The following is a 13,574-nucleotide window of genomic DNA, read 5'->3' as shown; positions in this document are numbered from 1 at the left end:
CCCCCTTACACTGCTAAAATTATTTTAAACAGAAGCCCGAAGCTCATTGTGGGTGATAACTACCAATACTTAATGAATTTGAAATTAAAACTGAGGAAACTTTAAAATACTTCAATTCATTTGAAGATAGTGTGGAACACACTGCATGTTAACAGAAATAACATCTTCATATAATTATTATGAAGTTAGTTTTGACCTCATGGAACCCTAGGATCTCTCCTAAAGTGTCAGGTTGTCCCAGAATATGAAGGAGCAGAGTGAAGGACACTAGGCAGGTGAATTTTACTTGCCTTGGTTTGTAATACTTGATTCTTAAAGGAAGCTATGAAATGTGTTGACATTTTAGTGAAGTCTGGTCTGCTTTAGTGGAAGTGCTTCCTTGATTTACTCATTAATTTCTTTGCCAACAAAATGAAATGTTATTCCTCACTTTCTGTAAAATCTGCCTAATAGCAAAGTTTCTTTATGTTAGCTTTGTTACATCCTTGATTATTCAAGAAAAAAGTATCAAGTTATAAAAGAACTTACATATTCTTTACAATCATGTTACTTTCTACATTTAAAAAAATGCTATTTTGATTAAATAGATAACTAAATATCATTTTCAGGCACCCATAATCATATATTAATCAAATGTCCAAATCTCCTCTGATAACTTTTTGATTTTTACCTTCTCAAAACCAAATCCAAATACAGAAACACATAAGGTAAAAAAAGAATATTTCAGGATATCTTTTACATCAAAATCCATTTTGAGATTTCCCAGAGGGTCCCTGGAAAATTGCAAAGATTTGTTTTTTCACTTTATAAGAAGAGAGGTGCTAGAGATAATTAGCGTTTTTAATATGTTACTATTATAAAGTTTCATGGGGAAAGTTGTCAAATCAGAAGAGACATTCAGTTAAATTTGGGTAGTTAAAATATTTTATTAACGTAATAATTTCAGAAATTATATGATTCTGGAAAGTCCCTGCAGATTTGTCAGTGCCCTTGCATTCTATGTTTTAACTTCAGAGGAAACATTGACCTAAACTCTGTGGACTTTTTCCATATTCACCAGAATCTTTGTGTTACTTTGCCTGATGATACTAGACAACAACTGTATGCTATTAGTCATAATTTCCATTAATATTTAAAATATGAACTTCATCACAGACTTAATTCTTCAATTTGAATTTAACATATTCTATGCCACTGATTTTCTTTTTTACCTTTTTTTTTTTTTTTTTTTGAGATGGAGTCTTGCTGTGTTGCCCAGGCTGGAGTGCAGTGGGGTGATCTCGGCTCACTGCAAGCTCCGCCTCCCAGGTTCAAGCGATTCTCCTACCTTAGCCTCCCTAGTAGCTGGGATTACAGCCTGGTGCCACCACACCAGGCTAATTTTTGTATTTTTAATAGAGATGGGGTTTCACCATGTTGGCCAGGCTGGTCTCAAACTCCTGACCTCAAGTGATCAGCCTCCCAAAGTGCTGGGATTACAGGAGTGAGTCACCGCGCCCGGCCTGATTTTCAACTGGGGATGTACCTCAAACTTACTTATGGAGTTATATAAAAATACAGACGTCTAGGACCTGTGCCAAAATTACTGAATGTCTTTTTATTCTTGATGTTTTCTTAGTGTATGCTTGCTGTAATCTTAGTATATTATTATATTATGTCTCAGTTATTATATCTCAAGTTTTTTTCCTCTCTAAAATTATGTTCTCCTATTCTACAAATTAGGTGTAACATTCACTGACTTCTCTGAAAACAGGCCTAATCATTATTCTTAGAGACATATTGTCTGAAAGTTTATCTCAGAATGGCTTTATCATCTTGTTATGTGTGCCACAGAAGCACTCAAATTTCTGTCAGTTACATTATTCTTATTATTAACTCTCATTAGACCTTTACTTTAGAAAATTATTTTAATAAATTAACCACAGACATTTTCCATTTTCTCTATCATTTAAGATAGGTTTGTGGTTTTTTTGTTTTTGTTTTTGTTTTCACTATTTACTCTGATGCTTGCCTGAAGATTCTGCTCTCAGCTACAGGTCTGAGTTTGTGTCTCCAACAAAGAAGAACCATCTCAAAGCCCCACAGAAATGGACTGTACCATATACTTCAAACTATTGACACCTCAGAGAATAGAGTTTGGGTGCAGGCTTCTGATGCATTCTGAGACACTCTCAGACCATACCAGTGGCCTGGGTCAGAATTTACAGAACTATTTTCATTCCAAGAGCATACGGGCTCGTGAGATTGCTAACTCAAGATCCGGTGGAACAGGAATACTTATATTGGACTGAATAAACTGATGAGGAAAATCTTATTGCATTTATTGGTAGAGAATACCGTTGATGTTTAAATGTTCTCGTTTCCATATTTAAAAGTAAACAAGCACTTTCTTTTTCTTCTTAATCTCTCTGTAATCCGTAATGATTTAGTAGACTCTGCTCTTTCTTTTTGTTTTTGTTTTGTTTTGTTTTTGAGTCTCGCTCTGTTGCCCGACTAGAGTATAGTGGCGGGCTCTTGGCTCACTGCAACCTCTGCCTCCCAGGTTCAAGCAATTCTCCTGCCTCAGCCTCCCGAGTAGCTGGGACTACAGGCACCTGCCACCACGCTTGGCTAATTTTTGTATTTTTAGTAGAGGCGGGGTTTCACTCTGTTGGTCAGGCTGGTCTCGAACTCCTGACCTCAAGCAATCCACCTGCCTTGGCCTCCCAAAGTGTTGGGATTACAAACGTGAGCCACAGAGCCCGGCCCAACTCTGCTCTTTTATACTGAAATGTAACATTTTAAAATGATATCTGATTCTCATCGATTCCCCTGAAATTAGAAATTTTTAAGTGTCCTCACTTTTCACGTCAATATGCTTGTTTGTATATGTTCAGTAAAAAGCTGTCTTTTAAAAAAATCAGAATATAATTGGGAAAATCAAATATACAAGCAAGGCCTTGCCTGATTATTTGTGAATAATCGCATTTAATGGAACTTAGTGGGGCCAATACTTATAAGGTCTTCCCCCCAAAAGTGGCGTGGTGCTTCACTCACACAGTCCCAGCCTTACAGGAGTGAAGGCTTGGCTGAGGCTGAAAGCTTCACGGCAAGATGGCTTACTTCTGCCTGTTGGCCAGAGACCACAGGGCCTCTTCATGGGCAGCCTGGGTCTACTCATGACACGGCAGCTGGAATCGCCTACATCCACTCATAAAGGGAGGGAAAGCAAGGAGGAAGTTGCCATCCTTTTTATGACGTAGTCTAAAAGTCACACTGTCTCTTCTGCCTTATTCTATTTGTTAGAAATGAATCACTAAGGCCAGGCGCATGGTAGCTCATGCCTGTAATCCTAGCACTTTGGGAGGCCGAGGCGGGTGGATCACCTGAGGTCAGGAGTTCGATACCAGCCTGGCCAACATGGGGCAACGCCGTCTCTACTAAAAATACAAAAATTAGCCGGGCATGGTAGTAGGTGCCTGTAATCCCAGCTACTTGGGAGGCTGAGGCAGGAGAATTGCTTGAACCCAGGAGGCGGAGGTTGCAGTGAGCTGAGATCACACCACTGCACTCCAGCCTGGGTGACAGAGCAAGATTCTGTCTCAAAAACAAACAAACAAACAAATAAACATGAATCACTAAGTCCAGTGCACACTCAAATTGGCGTAGGAGAGAATTAAGCTCTACGTCTTGAAGGAAGGCATATCAAATAATTTGTGAAGACATTTTTAAACCCACCACAACCACCTTCCAAAGCTCTAGCCCTTTCCGTCATTCTAGGCTCCATCCTCACCTTTGGGTAATTTTATGATTTACTGGATGAAGCAGCCTTATAAACAAATAGTGATAAAACAAAGCAGATTATAATTGTGTACTGTTGTAGAGGTACAAAAAGTTCTGGAAAGAAGGTTAAATCCAACTGGAATAATCCAAGGGAAGTTCATGAAGGAAGTGGCATTTGACATGAGAAGATGAGAGGATTTTGAGGGTCTAAGATTAGAAGCAAGAAGGAGGGACTGGCCAGGTGATGGGGCAAGGTGGATGTTAGTATGGAGGCAGGAGAAAGCATATGTTGGGACTGGAGAACTGAGGACAAAATAGTGTCACTGAAAACAGTGAAAATAAAATTGTGGAAGTTTAAAGAGGAGAATAGTGTGGGAAGCCTCACATGTAAGGACCAGTACATTAGAAATCCAGGAAAGGTTTCTGAATGGGAGACTGGCATGATTAGACCTATGCTTTAGAAAGAACAGCCTGGTGATCCTGTGAAGATCGAGTCAGAGGGAGGCAGGCATTTAATGTATTAAATTATCTTAATAAATTAACCACAGGCATTTGGCAGTAGGAAGGCCCAATGGGAAGCCATCCTAATTGGTTGTACAAGTGCCCTGTTCACTCCACGGGGCAGCTCAGAGGCGCTCCACTGTGGCTGCACATTGGAGTCACCTGGGTGCTTCCAAAACACACCGACGCTCAGTCTCGCCACCAGGGTTCTAATTTAACTGTGCAGAGGTGGGTTTAGGTACCCTGGCTGATTCTCATTTGCAGCCCAGTTTGAGAACAGCGTGACTGAGAAAGGGAAGTCAGGCTGATGTCTTCTCAGCTCCAGGCAGATTTGTGGATTACTACTCACTCTTGCCTCATTTTCTGAATTTCTCTTCTACCTTCTTCCTTGGGTCCTTGTCCTTTACTTCTGTGTATTTTTATGACTTTTAGGTTTCCCATGGTAGCACCGCTATTTTGCCTGACTATTCTAACCCCAAACGTGTTTCAAGATCTCATTAAAATGGAAGGAATCTGATCAGACTGATTCACAGTAAGATATAAATGATTGATGACCCAAAACCCCACCTAAGGGTATTTGATTTAAAATTTTTTTTAAACTTAAAAAAAGAATAATTTCACACTTATGGAAAAGTTACAAAAGAGATTTTCTAGATACTCTCTTCTAAAGTATATCAGTGTTATACTCTCTCTTCACACATACACACCCATACGTACACACATATATTTATTATTCGGAACCATTCAGAACTAAGTTGCAAGCATATCCCCAAATACTTCAGTGTGCATCTCTGCTATGGTTTGAATGTGCCTCCCGCCCCCCAATTCATGGGTTGAAATTTAGTTGCCATTGTGATGATATTAAGAGGGTAGGAAATCCAATTAAAATTCATATGTTGATTGGAGGTGGAGTCTAGGTAATTAGGATTAGATAAAGTCATCAGGGCTGGGCCCCTTTGATGGGACTGGTAGCTTTATAAAGAGAGGAAGACAGACTTGTGCTGACACGCATGTACTTGCTTCCATGCCATATGATGCCCCACACCACTTCTGGACTCTGCAGAGAGTCCCTACCAGCAAGAAGGCCCTCACCACATGTGGTCCCTACACCTTGGAATTCACAACCTCCAGGACTATGAGAAATACATTTCTTTTCTTTATGAATTACCCAGTCTCTGGCATTCAGTAACAGCAACTGAAAATGGACTGAGACAATCTCCTAAGAACAAGAATACTCTCCTACATAGCCTCAATACACTTGGCCAAAATCAGTATCTTAATGTTTACACAGCACACTTCTCTAATCTACAGCCTCCACTCAACTTTTGCTGATTATCCAAATAATATCTTTTATAGAAATACAGCGAGAAGGCTGGGCTCAGTAATTCACACCTGTAATCCCAGCACTTTGGGAGGCTGAGGTGGGGGGATCACCTGAGGCCAGGAGTTCGAGACCAGCCTGGCCAACATGGTGAAACCCCTGTCTCTACTAAAAATACAAAAATTAGCCGGGCATGGTGGTACATGCCTGTAGTCTCAGCTACTTGGGAAATTGAGGCAGGAGAATCACTGGAACCTGGGAGGTAGAGGTGGCAGTGAGCTAAGTTCACGCCACTGCACTACAGCCTGGGTGACAGAGCAAGACTCTGTCTGTCTCTAGAGAAAATAAAGAAAGAAAGAAATAACAACAATGCCATCTTTTCTTTATCCCCTTTCCTTGCTGGTTTGGGATGCAATACACAACCACACACTGCATTCACTTGTTATGTCTCCTGTCTTGGTCCTGAGACTAGGCACTTCACATATGTCTGGCAGGAAAGCCACAGAAGTAGTGCCATGTCCTCAGTGCATCCTATCAGGTGGCACACACAGCCCACTTGACCCAAGCAGTGCTGTTAGCTTCTGTCACTAGGTGAAGATGGTTTTTGCCAGGTTTCTCATAAAGTTAGTAAATATTTTGTCAGTAATTAGTAAGAATTGTATAGGGATACACTGTGAGGCCATATAAATATTCTGACCCTCATTAAACTTTCACTCATTTGTTCCAGCATCCATTGATGATTTTTAGCTGAATCCATGATTACTACGATGGTGGCCAAATGGTGATTTTCTAACTTCATCATTTTTTTCTACACCTATTAGATGGATTTCTACTATAAAAGAGAGCTTTCCCTTCTCCTCAGCTTATTTCCTTATTTATGAAAACATAGACTCATGAATTGCAGTTCTTTTCAATAGGTTGTAATAAATCAGTAACATTTTTTATTTTGGTGCCCAAATTGATACAGGTTTGACCAAAGACAATCCCTTCAAGCTGGCTCAGATTTTTGACTTTTAAAAGAGGCCAATTTTTTATTCAAATATGTCTCCACATGGTAGGAGTAAATGAAGTGGGAGAAAATGAAGTGGAAAGTTTCGGCAGCGCGCCTGGTGATGGTGAGCAAAGTGGCCTTTACCATGTCAGCGCTCCCTCAACTGTTCCAGCCTCTCACAGCTTCTTCCTCCTTCTCTGTCCTAAAAGGGAATTAAATGCTGGATCTTGGAGGCACCTTAGAGATTATCAGGTCCCTGATTCCCAAACACTGATTACCAAGGGCTGTGTGACTGCAACCCCTGGAGAGATAGTTTCTCAGAATAGGTGCCCCCACCTTCACCCCAAAGATTCAGATTCAAAAGCCTGACCTGGTGGGATGAACCCTTTTTGTGTATATGAAGCCACCCAGATGACTCCCGTGCTTAGCCAACACCCACCTTACTCCCATAGACATGCACGCCCCGCTTTCTTTTGCAGGTGAGAAACCAGTGACTCAGAGAGGGGAATCCGCGTGCTCAGGTCATGCTGTGAATGCCAGAACTGGAAGTTTCTTGTTCCATTAACACTGGCTTTTTGCCTGCATTGTGCTATCTCATTACAGTTCTTTGAAAGCTCTGAAATTTTTGGCTGCTAGCAGTTGTTCTCACAGCAGTAAGAATGACGAATTTACTTGTAGGATGGACAATGTTTAAGTCAGGTGTTTGTAAACCAGGGGCTGTCCCTGCTCATTTACTTGATTCTTACGTGCAATGTAGTTGGTTTATTTTATGCTAATCCCCAGAGTTTCATCATTTAAACTGAAAAGAATAATAATACTTTATATGGCCATTGTGAGCATTAATTTTAGAGATACTGTAAGTCTGGCACTTTTGCTAACTAAATATGCATTTACCACTCCCCCTACCCCAAATATGCGCGCACACACACACACACAGACACACACACACACACACACGCACTCCCCTAATTTCACTTAAGGAAGCACTTTCTGTTACCATTTATCTCTCTCTTACCTCCTGGCGCCTCACTGATAATAACAGCAGTATGTCCTTTTGCCATTGAGAAAGACAGCTGTAAGATAAACAGACGCCATTGCATTGTACATACATGTCCCCCTGAGACCATTCTGCACTGTAGCCACCACCCTGTCCCCTGGGCTACAGGAATCTGACTATTAAACAAAACTAACCTTTAAACATGTAAACTGTATCCACCCAATAACATTTCAGCCATACTTCCTTACAAATCTAGACACGACCCAATATGTTAAAGTCTTTGTGGCACTACAGTGAAGGAAGGGAACATCTTTTCAACATATTTATAAACACAAATAACAGTGCAGGGTGCTCAAGATCTCAAGTAATCCACTGCCGACTTTTTCATTAGGTGGTCCTTTGTTGAGCTTCAGCTCCCTTCCAGTACCTTCCATTCATTTTCTTCATCAAGGACATCTGCAGTGCACAGCAGCATCAGGGGACAGGTCTCCTGAGCCTCCAGCAGGATTCCATTTCTCCACCTTCCACTGCCATCTGACTGCTGATGCCCAGGCCTCCAGAGGAGGAAGGGCTATCCTGATATTATGAGAACAAATGAAGCTAAGAAGTGGTTTGAGGTGGGAACAGTCAGGCCTTAGAGACAGAAAGAATAGTTAATAAGTCTGTATTGTACTGAATTAAATAGAGCATCTTAACCTATCTACTGGGGATAGAACAATGCAGAAACTCCTGTGTTTTTTAGTAACATTAGCAAAAGAGCTTAGCATCACTGATAATTAAAATCACATCCACGTTTGGCTTCGGAATGCATAAGGCATCACAATAACTCAGCACTGAAGGGCTTGTAGTGGTTTTAAAATAAATCCACACATTCTTTGCAGTGTGCTCCCTTCAATGCAGCCTCATTCCTTTCCTCTTAAATGTAGGTTATTCTGAGTGACTCACTTATCAGTAGAATGTAGTGAAAATGGTGGAATATCACTTTCAAAGATATGTTGTTAAAGACACTGAGCTTCTGTCTTGCTCTCTCTTTTGGATCATGTGCTCTTCATGGAGCCAGCTGCCATGTCATGCAGACACTCAAGCAGCCCTATGGAGAAGCCACAAGGTGAGGGGCTGAGGCCTCTTTCCCACAGTCATGTGAGTGGGCCATTCCGGCAGCAGATCCTCCAGCCCCAGCCAAGCTGACAGACGACTGCAGCCCCAGCCAACATCTAGACTGGAGCCTCATGAGATACCAACCCAGAGACCCCACCCAGCTAAGCCACTCCAGAATCCCTGACCCCAAACATTGTGACATGATAAAAATGTGTTGTTTAAGCTACTAAATTGTGTGGTATTCTGTTATGGAGCAATAGATAATTAATACAGCACTCTTAATCTTTTCCACAGCAACCATGACAAAAGGTAGTGTGGGTTCAGCTTGCACCTCCCATGACAGAGAGCTTGCTTCTTCGCAGGTCTGTTACCAGTGCTGCTCACAATGAGCTGGTTTTGGCCTCTCTGTAACTTCCATCCCTGGTTCAAGATATGCCTCATGAAGCAAAGGTGAAGCTTCTTCTCTTTTATGGGACTGCTTTTCAAACAGCTGCAACTCGTGATTATGCTGGCCTCCTGTGTGCTCTTGTGCTGGCTAAAGAGAGAAGAAGGGGAGGCAGCACCTTTTGAGGGGCACAGGAAAAGAGGCATAGTCTGTGTATAGGAAAAAAAAACTGCTTTATGCTCTCTTTGGTACTCTCGCAACAGTTTTGGTCACCAAAATATGTGGAGTTTTCCCCCACACCAAGCAATTCTCTAATTCTCTGTTGATTTAATTGTAATTGAATTACAATTTAATTCAATTCTGACAGTAGCCAGAGTTAGTGCAGACCACACAGGTTAAGATCCCAGTCCCACAAGAGCACTTCTCACTTCAGACACCAATCACAAATAGTAGGTCCCCAGGTTACCCGCAACTTCTCTCTGACGTGGCTACACGGAAGGTTCTTGCAGCTGCCTCACTGGGTTTAATCATTTGCTAGAATGGCTCACAGAACTCAGGGAAACACTCTACTTACTTGGAAGATGTTCTCCCCGCCTTCACGGTAGGGCCACAAAACCTTTACAATTTTGGATGGATTTTAGATGTGTAAAGAAGTGCGGCTGAATTGTTGCTGGGTGGAAACTCCACTGATTACAAAGTATACGACTCAGCAAGAATCAAATGGAAGAGATGCAAAGAGAAAGGTGTGGGGAAGGGGTCCGCTTCCGTGCCCTCTCTGGGTGTGGACCCTCCCAGAACCTCCACAAGCTCAACAACCTGGAAGCTCTCTGAACCCAGTCCTTTTGGGGTTTTATGGAGGCTTATTGTTTACATCATTAGCTATTAGTTATTAACTCAACCTTCAGCCCCCTTTCCCCTCCCTGGAGGTTGGTTGCGGAGGCAGTGGGGCGGGGGAGGGAGTAGTGGGACTGAAAGTTCCAACTCTCTAACCACATGGTGAGTTCCCCTGGCAACCAGTCCTCACCCCAAGGCTGTCCAGGAGCCTCCAGCCCTTGGTCATCTCACTCGCACACAGAACGACACTTATCACTTATCACAAGGACTTTATGAGCTATGTGCCGGAAAATGGGGAGGGGTGGGAACAGGACAAATGTATATTTTTTATTATATCCCAATGTCATAGATTGGAATTAGGCCACAGTCCTTCATGTACCAATCCAAGAAAGGCTGGATTCTGGAGATTTTGAGAAATGGATGGCACTACTCCTAAGCCACTAGATAACAATCATAGCAGTAACAGTAATAATTAGTGCTGACATAGCACTTAAACAGGCTACCAGATCCTCTTCCATATATTTTGTATGTGCTGTCATTTAATCCCCACAAAAGCTCAGAATTATTGCCCCTTTTCACAGAGGAGGAAACTATAGTGCCAACAGGTTATAACTTGCCCAAGGCCACATAGCCAGTAAGCAACAGAGCAGGATTTAAAGTGAGGCAGCCCAGCTTCAGAATACTCCTCCCTACAACTCAGTAGTCCCTTCCCTTCTGGATCTAGTTCATCTTAGAGCTGCATTGAAAGCCATTATAGAAACAAAAATTGCAACCATTTATTGAGCATCTGCTATTTCTCAGTACCTGGGCTGAGTGCTTCGCACACACTAGAAAAATTAAGGTTCACGGTCAATGGAACCAATCATTTAACATTTATTTATCCAGCACAGACACTTTGCTGATCCCACTGGGGACACAGTGGTGACTCAGGCTTGGGTCCTGCCCTTACAAATTTTTCAGTCCCAAAGCAATAAATTATGTACAAAAATAGCTATAGTTTGAGGCATAGAGCAAGAGTTGCCCTTTTGGAGAGGAGTAGATAGAGCAATGTTATATTCTAAATGATCATGTTCTCCCAAAATTCATGTTAAAATCCTAGCTCCCAAAGTGATGGGATTAGGAGGTTAGATCTTTCAGGGGGTAATTAGGTCATGAGACTGGAGGGCTCCTGAATGGGATTAGTGCCCTTATAAAGAGCCTTATAAAGAGACCCAAGGGAGCCCATTTGCCCAGTCCACCATGTGAGAATACAGCGAAAAAAAAAGGTGCCATCTATGAATGAGAAAGTGGGTCTCACCAGACTCTAAATTTGCTGGTGCCTTGATTGTTGATGCCCTAGCCTCCAGAACTGTGAAAAATAAATTTCTGCTATTTGTAAGCCACTCTGTCTATGGTATTTCGTGACAGCAGCCTAAAAGGACTAAGACAAGCATGACACATGGAGAGAGCTGGGGCTATAGGGGTATTACCTGAGTAGGCTTTATCTGAACTGGTTCTTGAAGGAGGATATGGTTGGGGAAGGTAGAAGTGGGAGAAGGGCACTCTAGGAAAAGAAACAGGACAGGAGTTAAGATGAGAAGAACGAGGCTTCACTCTAACCAAAGACAGAATGATGAGATAGAAAGACGGAAACACCATACTGGGGTGGTTTTTGTCTAATCCTGTGCCTAACGTGTGATTTTAGAGAAATCCATGGTCTTGAGGCTGCTGTGGATTTGTGATTTCAGCAAATTTATCCCAGGCTGGAAAAGCAGAGGCTCTGTGAGGCCTTCATCTGGAGCAAATGAAAACTGTCAGACCCTCAGAGCCCCCAGGACACTCATTTATTATGGTGAGAAATATTATTAATAAACCCTTCTGCCTGATACAATTTTTTGTCATCACCCTCTTCTCCCACCCCCTGCTGCCGCCACCACCAGTTTCCATTTGGAGAATCAGACTGGCAGCAGAGCATCACACTTCTTGCAGACCTGTTGGATACACATTCATAAATACTCAACGCCAATCCTTTTATGTCTAATGAGTGGGAGGTGAGGGGTAGAGGTCCTGACTGGCCAGTGGGAGATTTGCAAACTGTTTTGCTGGGATTTCCTCTCCCCTGTGGGAAAGAGGGAAAGACATGACCCTACCAGCTTCCTGCATGTGATGTGCCTGCATGCACTGGGGGCAAAGTCATGACTCTGATCCCCAGGTCGGGGGGGGTGGGCATGTTTTTGGGAACTTGTGCTTTCTGAGATCTCAAGGAAGAGGCAAATTCTGATTTTGCGAAGCCTGAAAGTTGTACAATTTGGGGACCTTTTCTAAGAAAAAGAATATCAAATTATGAATACAAAGTGAGGCTTACAAAATTTTTTTTAGAGTCGAGGTCTCGCTCTGTCACCCAGAGTGGACTGCAATGGTGTTATCATGGCTTTCTGCAACCTTGAGTTCCCAGACCCAAGCAATCCTCCTGCCTCAGCCTCCCAAGTAGCTGGGACTAGCAGGTGCACTTTACCATACCTAGCTCAAAGTGAGATTTGAAAGTCACTATTTATTTAGAATGATTAAATAAATCACAACAAATTTTAAACCTTAAAAATGCTGATAAATACCATGAATATCACAAAAATCAGAAAAATGTTTTATTAACTGCCTGACATAAGACTAAAATTTATTTTTCTACTTTTCTGGGTCACACACTCTCTAGATCACTTCTTCAAATGGCAACAATTTTGTAATAGTTCTGCAGAGAGAAGACAATTCAGTCTGATGTCTAGCATGTTTAATTCAAATTATTAATATTTTCTTATTGATTTTTTCAGAAGTTTCTTTTAGCTTCACAACTCTTTATTAAATATGTCACTTAAATGTTTAGGATTTTTGTAAATTTGGGGAAAACTTTTAACAAAATATCTTTCCTGTATGACTGCAAGACTTCTGTAGCTATCTCCTTAAACACTCTTTGAATTGAGAATTACTCATCGATTCATTGACCAGTTAGTCATCCACATTCTCATTGTGGAGATGCACGATGAGTTGTATGTTATCCTCAGAAGTGCCAGTTTCATATTGAGACAGTAGGAAATGTAAATCTTTCTCCAGTGTGTTCATATGATTCACTTCTCTTCATTAACTGGACTATTAAATGATCTGGGAGTCTATTCACTACGATTTTATTGGAAAGTGATCTCTTCCTTTAACTGAATTACTGCTTTTGATGCGATTAAACAATATTTTATTGTAATTCTATCCTTGGTGTCTGAATAATTTCTATGTATCTCATTTCTTTTCTTTTTTGCTCCATTAACTTTTTTTCTGAAATTTCTCTGAGTTTCTGAATAAATACACTTAAAGATGACAAAAGATTGTACCCATCATAAATGCCAAAATTGGGAGTCTGTCCTCTCTTATTTCTTTTCTTGAAACGTTCCAAAAACGTCTTTCCAAATTGAATTTAGCTGGCTTGTTGAGCTTTATAAACCTGTAAGTAAACACCTTGCTTCTTATTTGTCTTTGAATTTCTCTTCTGAATCTTCAAAAATACATTTTTAAATTTTATTTTTATTTTATTTTATTTCATTTTTTGAGATGGAGTCTCACTCTGTCACCCAGGCTGGAGTGCAGTGGTGTGGCCTCAGCTCACTGCAACCTCTGCCTCCCGGGTTCAAGTGATTCTCCTGCCTCAGCCTTTGAAGTAGCTGGGACT

This window comes from Piliocolobus tephrosceles, chromosome 2 (assembly GCF_002776525.5).
Source record: "Piliocolobus tephrosceles isolate RC106 chromosome 2, ASM277652v3, whole genome shotgun sequence".
Classification (NCBI taxonomy): domain Eukaryota; kingdom Metazoa; phylum Chordata; class Mammalia; order Primates; family Cercopithecidae; genus Piliocolobus; species Piliocolobus tephrosceles.
Note: the sequence above shows the minus strand (reverse complement) of the source record.